Raw genomic sequence first — 10,889 nt, 5'->3', positions numbered from 1 at the left:
TTTTTTTTTTTTTTTTTTTTTTAGATTCCATATATATATGTGTTAGCATACGGAATTTGTTTTTCTCTTTCTGACATACTTCAGTCTGTATGACAGTCTCTAGGTCCATCCACCTCACTACAAATAACTCAATTTCGTTTCCTTTTATGGCTGAGGAAAATTCCATTGTATATATATGCCACATCTTCTTTATCCATTCATCTGTCGATGGACACTTAGGTTGCTTCCATGTCCTGTCTATTGGAAATAGAGCTGCAGTGAACATCGTGGTACATGACTCTTTTACAGTTATGGTTTTCTCAGGGTATATGCCCAGTAGTGGGATTGCTGGGTCATATGGTAGCTCTGTTTTTAGTTTTTTAAGGAACCTCCATACTGTTCTCCATTGTGGCTGTATCAATTTACATTCCAACCAACAGTGCAAGAGGGTTCCCTTTTCCCCACACCCTCTCCAGCATTTGTTGTTTGTAGATTTTCTGATGATGCCCATTCTAACTGGTGTGAGATGATACCTCATTGTAGTTTTGATTTGCATTTCTCTAATAATTACTGATGTTGAACATCTTTTCATGTGTTTGTTGGCAATCTGTATATCTTCTTTGGAGAAATGTCTATTTAGGTGTTCTGCCCATTTTTGGATTGGGTTGTTTGTTTTTTTAATATTGAGCTGCATGAGCTGTTTATATACTTTGGAGATTAATCCTTTGTCCATTGATTCATTTGCAAATATTTTCTCCCATTCTGAGGGTTGCCTTTTCATCTTGTTTGTAGTTTCCTTTGCTTTGCAAAAGCCTTTAAGTTTCGTTAGGTCCCATTTGTTTATTTTTGTTTTTATTTCCATTTCTCTAGTAGGTGGGTCAAAAAGGATTTTGCTGTGATTTAGGTCATAGAGTGTTCTGCCTATGTTTTACTCTAAGAGTTTTATAGTGTCTGTTCTTACATTTAGGTCTTTAATCCATTTTGAGTTTATTTTTGTGCATGGTGTTAGGGAGTGTTCTCATTTCATTCTTTTACATGTAGCTGTCCAGATTTCCCAGCACCACGTATTGAAGAGGCTGTCTTTTCTCCATTGTATATTCTTGCCTCCTTTATCAAAAATAAGGTGACCATAGGTGCATGAGTTTATCTCTGGGCTTCCTATCCTTTCCCATTGATCTATATTTCTGTGTTTGTGCCAGTACCACACTGTCTGAATTACTGTGTAGTATAGTCTGAAGTCTGGGAGTCTAATTCCTCCAGCTCTGTTTTTCTTTCTCAAGATTGCTTTGGGTATTTGCGGTCTTTTGTGTTTCCATACCCCTTGTGAAATTTTTTGTTCTAGTTCTGTGGAAAATGCCATTGGTAGTTTGATAGGGATAGCATTGAATCTGTAGATTGCTTTGGGTAGTATAGTCATTTTCACAATATTGATTCTTCCAATCCAAGAACATGGTATATCTCTCCATCTGGTTGTATCATCTTTCATTTCTTTCATCAGTGTCTTATAGTTTTCTGCATACAGGTCTTTCGCCTCCTTAGGCAGGTTTATTCCTAGGTATTTTATTCTTTTTGTTGCAGTGGTAAATGGGAATGTTTCCTTAATTTCTCTTTCAGATTTTTCATCATTAGTGTATAGGAATGCAAGAGATTTCTGTGCATTAATTTTGTGTCCTGCTACGTTACCAAATTCATTGATTAGCTCTAGTAGTTTTCTGGTAGCATCTTTAGGACTCTTTCTGTATAGTGTCATGTCATCTGCAAACAGTGACAACTTTACTTCTTTTTTTCTGATTTGGGTTCCTTTTATTTCTTTTTCTTCTCTGATCGCTGTGGCTAAAACTTCCAAAACTATGTTGAATAAGAGTGGTGAGAGTGGACAACCTTGTCTTGTTCCGTATCTTAGAGGAAATGGTTTCAGTTTTTCACCATTGAGAACGATGTTAGCTGTGGGTTTGTCATATATGGCCTTTATTCTGTTGAGGGAAGTTCACTCTGTGCCTACTTTATGGAGAGTTTTTATCATAAATGGATGTTGCGTTTTGTCGAAAGCTTTTTCTGCGTCTATTGAGATGATCATATGGTTTTTCTCCTTCAGTGTGTTAATATGGCGTATCACACTGATTGTTTAGCGTATACTGAAGAATCCTTGCATCCCTGGGATAAACCCCACTTGATCATGGTGTTTGATCCTTTTAATGTGCTGTTGGATTCTGTATGCTAGTATTTTGTTGGCGATTTTTGCATCTATGTTCATCAGTGATATTGGCCTGTAGTTTTCTCTCTTTGTGACATCTTTGTCTGGTTTGGTTATCAGGGTGATGGTGGCCTCATAGAATGAGTTTGGGAGGGTTCCTCCCTCTGCTATATTTTGGAAGAGTTTGAGAAGGATAGGTGTTAGCTCTTCTCTAAATGTTTATTAGAATTCCCCTGTGAAGCCACCTGGTCCTGGGCTTTTGTTTTTTGGAAGAGTTTTAATCACAGTCTCAATTTCAGGGCTTGTGATTGGTCTGTTTATGTTTTCTGTTTCTTCCTGGTTCAGTCTTGGAAGATTGTGCTGTTCTAAGAATTTGTCCGTTTCTTCCAGATTGTCCATTTCTTCCAGGTTGTCCATTTTATTGGCATAGAGTTGCTTGTAGTAATCTCTCATGATCCTTTGTATTTCTGCAGTGTCAGTTGTGACTTCTCCTTTTTCATTTCTAATTCTATTGATTTGAGTCCTCTCCCTTTCATTCTTGATGAGTCTGGCTAATGGTTTATCAGTTTTGTTTATCTTCTCCAAGAACCAGCTTTTAGTTTTGTTGATCTTTGCTATTGTTTCCTTCATTTCTTTTTCATTTATTTCTGATCTGATCTTTATGGTTTCTTTCCTTCTGCTAACTTTGGTGTTTTTGGTTGTTTTTCTTTCTCTAATTGCTTTAGGTGTACGTTTAGGTTCTTTATTTGAGATGTTTCCTTTTTCTTAAGGTAAGATTGTATTGCTATAAACTTCCCTCTTAGAACTGCTTTTTCTGCATCCCATAGGTTTGGGGTCGTCGTGTTTTCATTTTCATTTCTTTCTAGGTTTTTTTGATTTCCTCTTTGATTTCTTCAGTGATCTCTTGGTTATTTAGCAGTGTGTTGTTTAGCCTCCATGTGTTTGTATTTTTTACAGATTTTTTCCTGTAATTGATATCTAGTCTCATAGCGTTGTGGTTGGAAAATATACTTGATATGATTTCAATTTCCTTAAATTTACCAAGGCTTGACTTGTGACCCAAGATATGATCTATCCTGGAGAATGTTCTATGAGCACTCGAGAAGAAAGTGTATTCTGTTGTTTTTGGATGGAATGTCCTATAAGTATCAATTAAGTCCATCTTGTTTAGTGTATCATTTAAAGCTTGTGTTTCCTTATTTATTTTCATTTTGGGTGATCTGTCCATTTTTGAAATTGGTTTGTGAAAGTCCCCTACTATGGTTGTATTACTGTAAATTTCCCCTTTTTGTGGCTGTTAGCATTTGCCTTATGTATTGAGGTGCTCCTGTGTTGGGTGCATAAATATTTACAATTGTTATATCTTCTTCTTCGATGGATCCCTTGATCATTATGTAGTGTCCTTTTTTTTTTTTTTTTTTTTTTTTCTTTTTCCCCCACAGAGAAAAACACATTCATTTTATTTTGCAATGTTGGCAGTATACTCACTTCGCATGTCTTTCACCTCACGGTTAGCTGGAGCCTCATAAAGTTTGGTAACTCTGAGTCGGCTCCAAAGACAGTATATTTCCCATCTGCATCCCACATCCCACATCTTACTTCTGGAAGGATGAAGTGGTCCTAATGTTTATACAGTTAAAAACAAAACCCAAGTCAGTATTCTGACGACATAACTCTTTACTGATCCATATGACATTTGCCATTTTACCCTTTCCCCTCACTGTGTCTCTAAGAAAATAAACTTTCCCAAAAATCCAGTGACTATTTTCCAGTGCACCCTGATGTCTGCTCCCATAGGCCCATGTCCCTCTGCTTCGTAACACTCAGCACAGTGAAGACTTGTAATTAGTGATTTACTGAATTACTCTGCCTTTCCCAGCAGAGTGTGAGCTCCACAAGCAAGGGCCGATTCTTCTTTCACTACCTGTATCCTCAGCACCAGGCATATAATGGTTGCCCAATAAATTATGTTGAGTTAAAGAAAACAAAAGCTAACCTTTAAAAAAATATCTATCATATGATAGCAGTTGGGGTGATGGTTACCTTTGGGGAAGACAGGTGGGTAGTGACTGGCAGGGGGCATGAAGGGGACTCAGGGTTGCTATCCCCTTCTATTTCTTCACCCGTTTACCTGGGCACAGTCACCACTTGGTCATTTATTGAGCTAAACTTATGATCAGTGTACTTCCTGCCCTGAAAGAGAACCCAGAGACCCTCTGGTGCAGTGATTCTCTAGCCACACATCACTGGGGCATTCATTACAAGTGCAGACACCCTGGTCTCTCACACCAGATCCTGACTCACTAAGTCTTAGAGTAGGGCCCAGGGATTTGCATCTTTTAACAGGTCCTTCAGGTGATTCTGAAGAAGGTGGTCTACAGAGAACGCTGAGCCTCTTATCTTCTAGATGAATGAAATGGAGGCCAGGGAGGGAGGAGACCTGCCCAGAGTGTTCTGCTGGTTAATGGGTACGCCAGGACTAGAATGAAGTTCGCCTTCGACCACTCCAGCGTTATTTCCATGATTCCGTGCTGTTATAGCTTAGGACCCAGAATGAACTTGCCCTAAACCTCAGTGCCTTATTCCGCTGAGCCCTTTGCCTTTTTACCCACACATTAGGTTAATTGCGGAGGCCCAGAAACATACCCGTACATTCATTAGGTACGCAGAACCAGGTACTTAAACTTAGAGTTCAAATCATAGCTCCAATATTTACAAACTGTGTGACCCTGAGATAGTTATTTGTAAAATATAGCAGGGAGCATGTCAAATAATGTGGTCCTAGTAAATAGTATCTATAGTTAATGCCATCGTAAAACATGGTGCTAAAGCTACATTCTTCATTCGACTAGAGGGATATTCTCAAAGTGCAGTCCCCTACAATAGAATCACCAGGAAGTGCTTATTTAAAACAGATTTCTAGTGAATCAGAATCTCTGGGGCAAAACCCAGAAGTCTGCATTAATAAGCAAGCACCCCAAGTTCTTCCTCTACATATAAACTTTTGAGAAACACTGGACTAGGGCCGTGGACAGAGTGCCTCTTGTCAGTGAAAACACGTGTATCAACGAAAACCAGGTAGTGCCGAACACTCTAACAGTTTTCTGCTAACAAGAGGGAAGTGAGTGCCACCTACTGCCTTATTTTTATTCATTTATTTATTATCATTATTTGATTTGTTTTCAGGTGCATTGGGTCTTCATTGCTGTGCGTGGGCTTTTTCTAGTTGCAGTGAGTGGGGGCTACTCTCCGTTACAGTGTGCGGGCTTCTCATTCCGGTGGCATCTCTTGTAGCAGAGCACAGGCTCCAGGCGCACGGGCTTCTGTAGTTGTAGCACACAGGCTCAGTAGTTGTGGCTCATGGAATCTGGAGCACAGGCTTCGTAGTTGTGGTGCATGGGCTTAGTTGCTCCATGGCCTGTGGGATCTTCCTGGACCAGGGCTCAAACCCATGTTGCCTGCATCATCAGGCGGATTTTTAACCACTGCGCCACCAGGGAAGTCCTGTGCATTAATTTTGTATCCTGCAACCTTACCAAACCCATTGATTAGTTCTCATCGTTTTCTGGTGGCATCTTTAGGATTTTCTATGTATAGTATCATGTCATTGGCAAACAGTGACAGTTTTACTTCTTCTTTTCCAATCTGTATTCATTTTATTCCTTTTTTTCTCTGATTGCTGTGGCTAGGACTACTAATACCATGTTGAATAATAGTGGCAAGAGTGGACATCCTTGTCTTGTTCCTGATCTTAGAGGAAATGCTTTCAGTTTTTCACCATTGAGAATGATATTTGCTGTGGGTTTGTTGTATATAGTTTTTATTATGTTGAGGTAGGTTCCCTCTATGTACAGTTTCTGGAGACTTTTATCATAAATGGGTGTTGAATTGTGTCAAAAGCTTCTTCTGTATCTATTGAGATGATCATATGGTTTTTATTCTTTAACTTGTTCATATGGTGTATCACACTGATTGTTTTGCATATACTGAAGAATCTTTGTATCCCTGGGATAAATCCCACTTGATCATCGTGTATGATCCTTTTAATGTGTTGTTGGATTCTGTTTGCTAGTATCTTGTTGAGGATTTTTGCGTCTATGTTCATCAGTGATATTGGTCTATAATTTCCTTTTTTGTGACATCTTTGTCTGGTTTTGGTATCAGGGTGCTGGTGGCCTTGTAGAACAAGTTTGGGAGTGTTCTTCCTTCTGTAATTTTTTGGAAGAGTTTGAGAAGGATAGGTGTTAACCTTCCTCTAAATGTTTGTTAGAGTTCGCCTGTGAAGCCATCTGGTCCTGGACTTCTGTTTGTTGGAAGATTTTTAATTGCAGTTTCAATTTCATTACCTGTGATTGGTCTGTTTATATTTTCTAATTCTTCCTGGTTCAATCTTGGAAGGTTGTAGTTTTCCAAAAATTTGTCCATTTCTTCCAGGTTGTTCGTTTTATTGGCATAGAGTTGTAGTAGTCTCTTAGGCTGCTTTGCATTTCTGCGGTGTCTGTTGTAACCTCTTTTTCATTTCTAATTCTATTGATTTGCATCCTCTCCCTTTTTTTTCTTGATGAATCTGGCTAAAGGTTTATCGATTTTGTTTATCTTCTCAAAGAACCAGCTTTTAGTTTTATTGATCTTTGGTATTGCTTTCTTTGTTTCTATTTCATTTATTTCTGCTCTGATCTTTATGGTTTCTTTCCTTCTACTAACTTTGGGTTTTCTTTGTTCTTCTTTTTCTAGTTGCCTTAGGTGTAAGGTTACATGGTTTATTTGAGATTTTTCTTGTTTCTTGAGGTGAGCTTGAATTGCTATGAACTTCCCTCTTAGAACTGCTTTTGCTGCGTCCCACAGGTTTTGGATTGTTGTGTTTTTGTTGTCATTTGTCTCTAGGTATTTTTTTGATTTCCTCTTTGGTTTCTTCAGTGATCGCTTGGTTATTTAGCAGCACACTGTTTAGCCTTCATGTATGTGTGTTTTTTTACTGTTTTTGTCTTGTAACTGATTTCTAATCTCATGGTGTTGTGGTCGGAAAAGATGCTTGATATGATTTCAGTTTTCTTAAATTTTCCAAGGCTTGATTTGTGACCCAAGATTTGGTCTATTCTGGAAAACGTTCCATGTGCCCTTGAGAAGAAACTCTGTTCTTCCGCTTTCAGGTGGAATGTCCTAAACATATCAATTATTTTAGAGTGCAAGGCTGAGACTGGTTCAATTCCTCTCTCCGTAATTGAATTCACTCTGAAAAGTGAATCAATCCTAAACTGGACAGCCAAGCTATAGTAAACATTATTGGTAGGAGACATAAAAATAGTCATTATTTAAGCAAAATAAAACATTCTAAGTTAAATGGTTTTTGGAGTTTTAGATTAATATATCTAATAAACTCCTGTAGTTTCAAGTTACTACTAAAACAGTAAAGGAAAATATAATCTGTCATCCACTGGCCTATGCCAACAGTGAAAGGAAAAACTGAACTACAGAATGCCCTAAAATACTACAGTGAAACAATGTGCAGGGATGCTCCCCTCTACCACCCCCTCCCCCAGTTCCAGGAGAGAAATCAAGTGAAATAATAAAGGCAAGCTTTTTTATCCTATAACTTTCTACTCAAGTCCAGTATCAAAACTACCACCTGCAGGGCACAAGCTAGAAAACGAACATTCCCTTCAAACAGCACTCAAAAAAGCCTTCTGAATTATATAGTGTGTCACTACGTTTAAAGCTGACTTCTCCTTCCTAGTTGCCAATACAAAAAATATACCCAGAGGCTCAAGAGAGATGGGCAGAGCTTTATAAATATTCATGTAAAACTAGCAGTTGTACTTCATATTTCAGTAATTCAATGAAAAATCATCAAAAGTGTCTGTCTTTAATTTTTGTTGGTTTTAGGAGATAAATGGTAAAATATATACACTGTGGAGTCTTAATACCCCCATCATAGAGTGTGAATGATGGTCCGGTTGCGAAGCTCCTGGATATACTCTTTGGCATGGGCGACTGCTGTCTTTGGTGCCTCAGGTGGAGGTGGAGGGCCTTCCACCAACTTCACAAAATAATGGCAAAAAACCTTCTCCGTAATTCCAAAGCAACCTCTGCCATGGTGCTGGATGCATTTCAGGTACTGGCCTCGCCCTGAGGTGGACTCAGCTATATATGAATTGGATCTGAATCCCACACTGTGGTCTCTCACTGACATATCTTGTACTTCTAAGAGAACCTCTTTAATTATCTGGGCCCCTTTTTGGTCACTGAATTCCAGCTGAGCCAGAGCCTGGTCAGTGGACATTCCTCTTATCAATTTTGCCAAATACCACATCTTGTCTTTGCTGTACTTTATTTGTCTTCGAGAATGGTAGATTTCCCCAAGGCCAGCTTCCCCCTCAGATTCTGCATCCATAATGCACCCAGATGATCCGTTATTGCCGCCGCCATCTTTCTCCCTCTCTCTTCGGAAGCCTCCGAGCGTAGTGTCCTTCTTTGTCTCTTGTAATAGTCTTTATTTTAAAGGCTATTTTGTCTGATATGAGAATTGCTACTCCAGATTTCTTTTCATTTCCATTGCATGGAATATGTTTTTCCATCCCCTCACTTTCAGTCTGTATGCATCCCTAGGTCTGAAGTGTGTCTCTTGTAGAGAGCATATATACAGGTCTTGTTTTTGTATCCATTCAGCCAGTCTTTGTCTTCTGGTTGGAGTATTTAATCCATTTACATTTAAGGTAGTTATCGATGTGTATGTTCCTATTACCATTTTCTTAATTGTTTTTTAATAAAGAAATTAGATATTTTTATTTTTAAAATTTATTTAGTTTTTCAGCCACACCACACAGCTTGCAGGATCTTAGTCCCCCGATCAGGTATCTAACCTGTGACCCCTGAAGTGGAAGCATGAAGCCCTAACCACTGTACCACCAGGGAGTTTCCTAGACATTTTTTTAACATCTTTATTGGAGTATAACTGCTTTACAATGGTGTGTTAGTTTCTGCTTTATAACAAAGTGAATCAGTTATACATATACATATGTTCTCATATCTCTTCCCTCTTGTGTCTCCCTCTCTCCCACCCTCCCTATCCCACCACTCTAGGTGGTCACAAACCACTGAGCTGATCTCCCTGTGCTATGCAGCTGCTTCCCACTAGCTATCTATTTTACGTTTGGTAGTTTTATATGTCCATTGCCACTCTCTCACTTTGTCACAGCTTACCCTTCCCCCTCCTCCTCCCCATATCCTCAAGTCCATTCTCTAGTAGGTCTGTGTCTTTATTCCTGTCTTACCCCTAGGTTCTTCATGACCTTTTTTTTTTTTCTTAGATTCCATATATACGTGTTAACATACAGTATTTGTTTTTCTCTTTCTGACTTACTTCACTCTGTATGACAGACCCTGGGTCCATCCACCACACTACAAATAACTCAATTTCATTTCTTTTTATGGCTGAGTAATATTCCATTGTATATGTGTGCCACAACTTCTTTATCCTTTCATCTGTTGGTGGACACTTAGTTTGCTTCCATGTCTTGGCTATTGTAAATAGAGCTGCAGTGAACATTTTGGTACCTGACTCTTGTTCAATTATGGTTTTCTCAGGGTATATGCCCAGTAGTGGGATTGCTGGGTCGTATGGTAATTCTATTTTTAGTTTTTTAAGGAACCTCCATACTGTTCTCCATTGTGGCTGTATCAATTTGCATTCCCACCAACAGTGCAAGAGTGTTCCCTTTTCTCCACACCCTCTCCAGCATTTACTGTTTCTAGATTTTTTGATGTTGGCCATTCTGACCAGTGTGAGGTGATATCTCATTGTAGTTCCCGTTGTTTTTGGTGTCTGTCCCCAGTGGCTAAGGTTGGTTCAGTGGGTTGTGTAGGCTTCCTGGTGGAGGGGACTGGTGCCTGTGTTCTGATGGATGAGGCTGGATCTTGTCTTTCTGGTGGGTAAGACTGCGTCCAGTGGTGTGTTTTGGGGTGTCTGTGACCTTATGATTTTAGGCAGCCTCTCTGGTAATGGGTGGGGTTGTGTTCCTGTCTTGCTAGTTGTTTGGCATAGGATATCCAGCACTGTAGTTTGCTGGTTGTTGAGTGGAACAGGATCTTAGTGTTGAGATGGAGATCTCTGAGAGAGCTTTCGCCATTTGATATTACATGGAGCCAGGAGGTCTCTGATGGACCAATGTCCTGAACTTGGCACTCCCACATCGGAGACACAGGCCTGACACCCAGTCAGAGCACCAAGTCCCTGTCAGGCACACAGCTCAGAAAAAAAGGGATAAAAAGAGAAAGAAAGAAACATAAAATAAAATAAATTTATTAAAATTAAAAATTAAAAAATTATTTAAAATAAAAAAATGAAAGGAGTTAGAAAAAGAAAGAAAGGAAGAAAGAAGAGAGCAACCAAACCAAAAAACTTGGCAGCAACTGCTAAAAACTATACTAAGAAGAAAAAAAAAACAAAAACGGACAGACAGAACCCTGAGACAAGTGGTAGAAACAAAGCTATACAGACAAAACCCACAAAGAAGCATACACATACACACTCACAAAAAGAGAAAAAGGAAAAAAAAAATATATATCTATATATAAAAAGGAAAAAAAAAAAGCAGAAAAGAGCCACCAAATCAATAAACAAATCTCCCAATGATAATAAACTCTAAATACTAAACTAAGATAAACATAAAACCAGAAACAAACTAGGTGCAGAAAGCTCAACCCCAGTCTACAGTTG

At 38.9% G+C, this 10,889-nt stretch overlaps 1 pseudogene; it reads right to left on the bottom strand.

Annotated features, from left to right (window-relative positions):
• Window positions 1–8,102: 8,102 nt before the first annotated feature.
• Window positions 8,103–8,483, bottom strand: LOC103070734 (39S ribosomal protein L22, mitochondrial pseudogene; annotated as a pseudogene).
• Between the last annotated feature and the right edge of the window lie 2,406 nt (window positions 8,484–10,889).

Source organism: Lipotes vexillifer, unplaced genomic scaffold, assembly GCF_000442215.2.
Source record: "Lipotes vexillifer unplaced genomic scaffold, Lipotes_vexillifer_v1.1 scaffold82, whole genome shotgun sequence".
Lineage (NCBI taxonomy): Eukaryota > Metazoa > Chordata > Mammalia > Artiodactyla > Lipotidae > Lipotes > Lipotes vexillifer.
The sequence above is the reverse complement of the archived record's forward strand: the minus strand, read 5'-3'. Positions and strand labels throughout refer to the sequence as shown.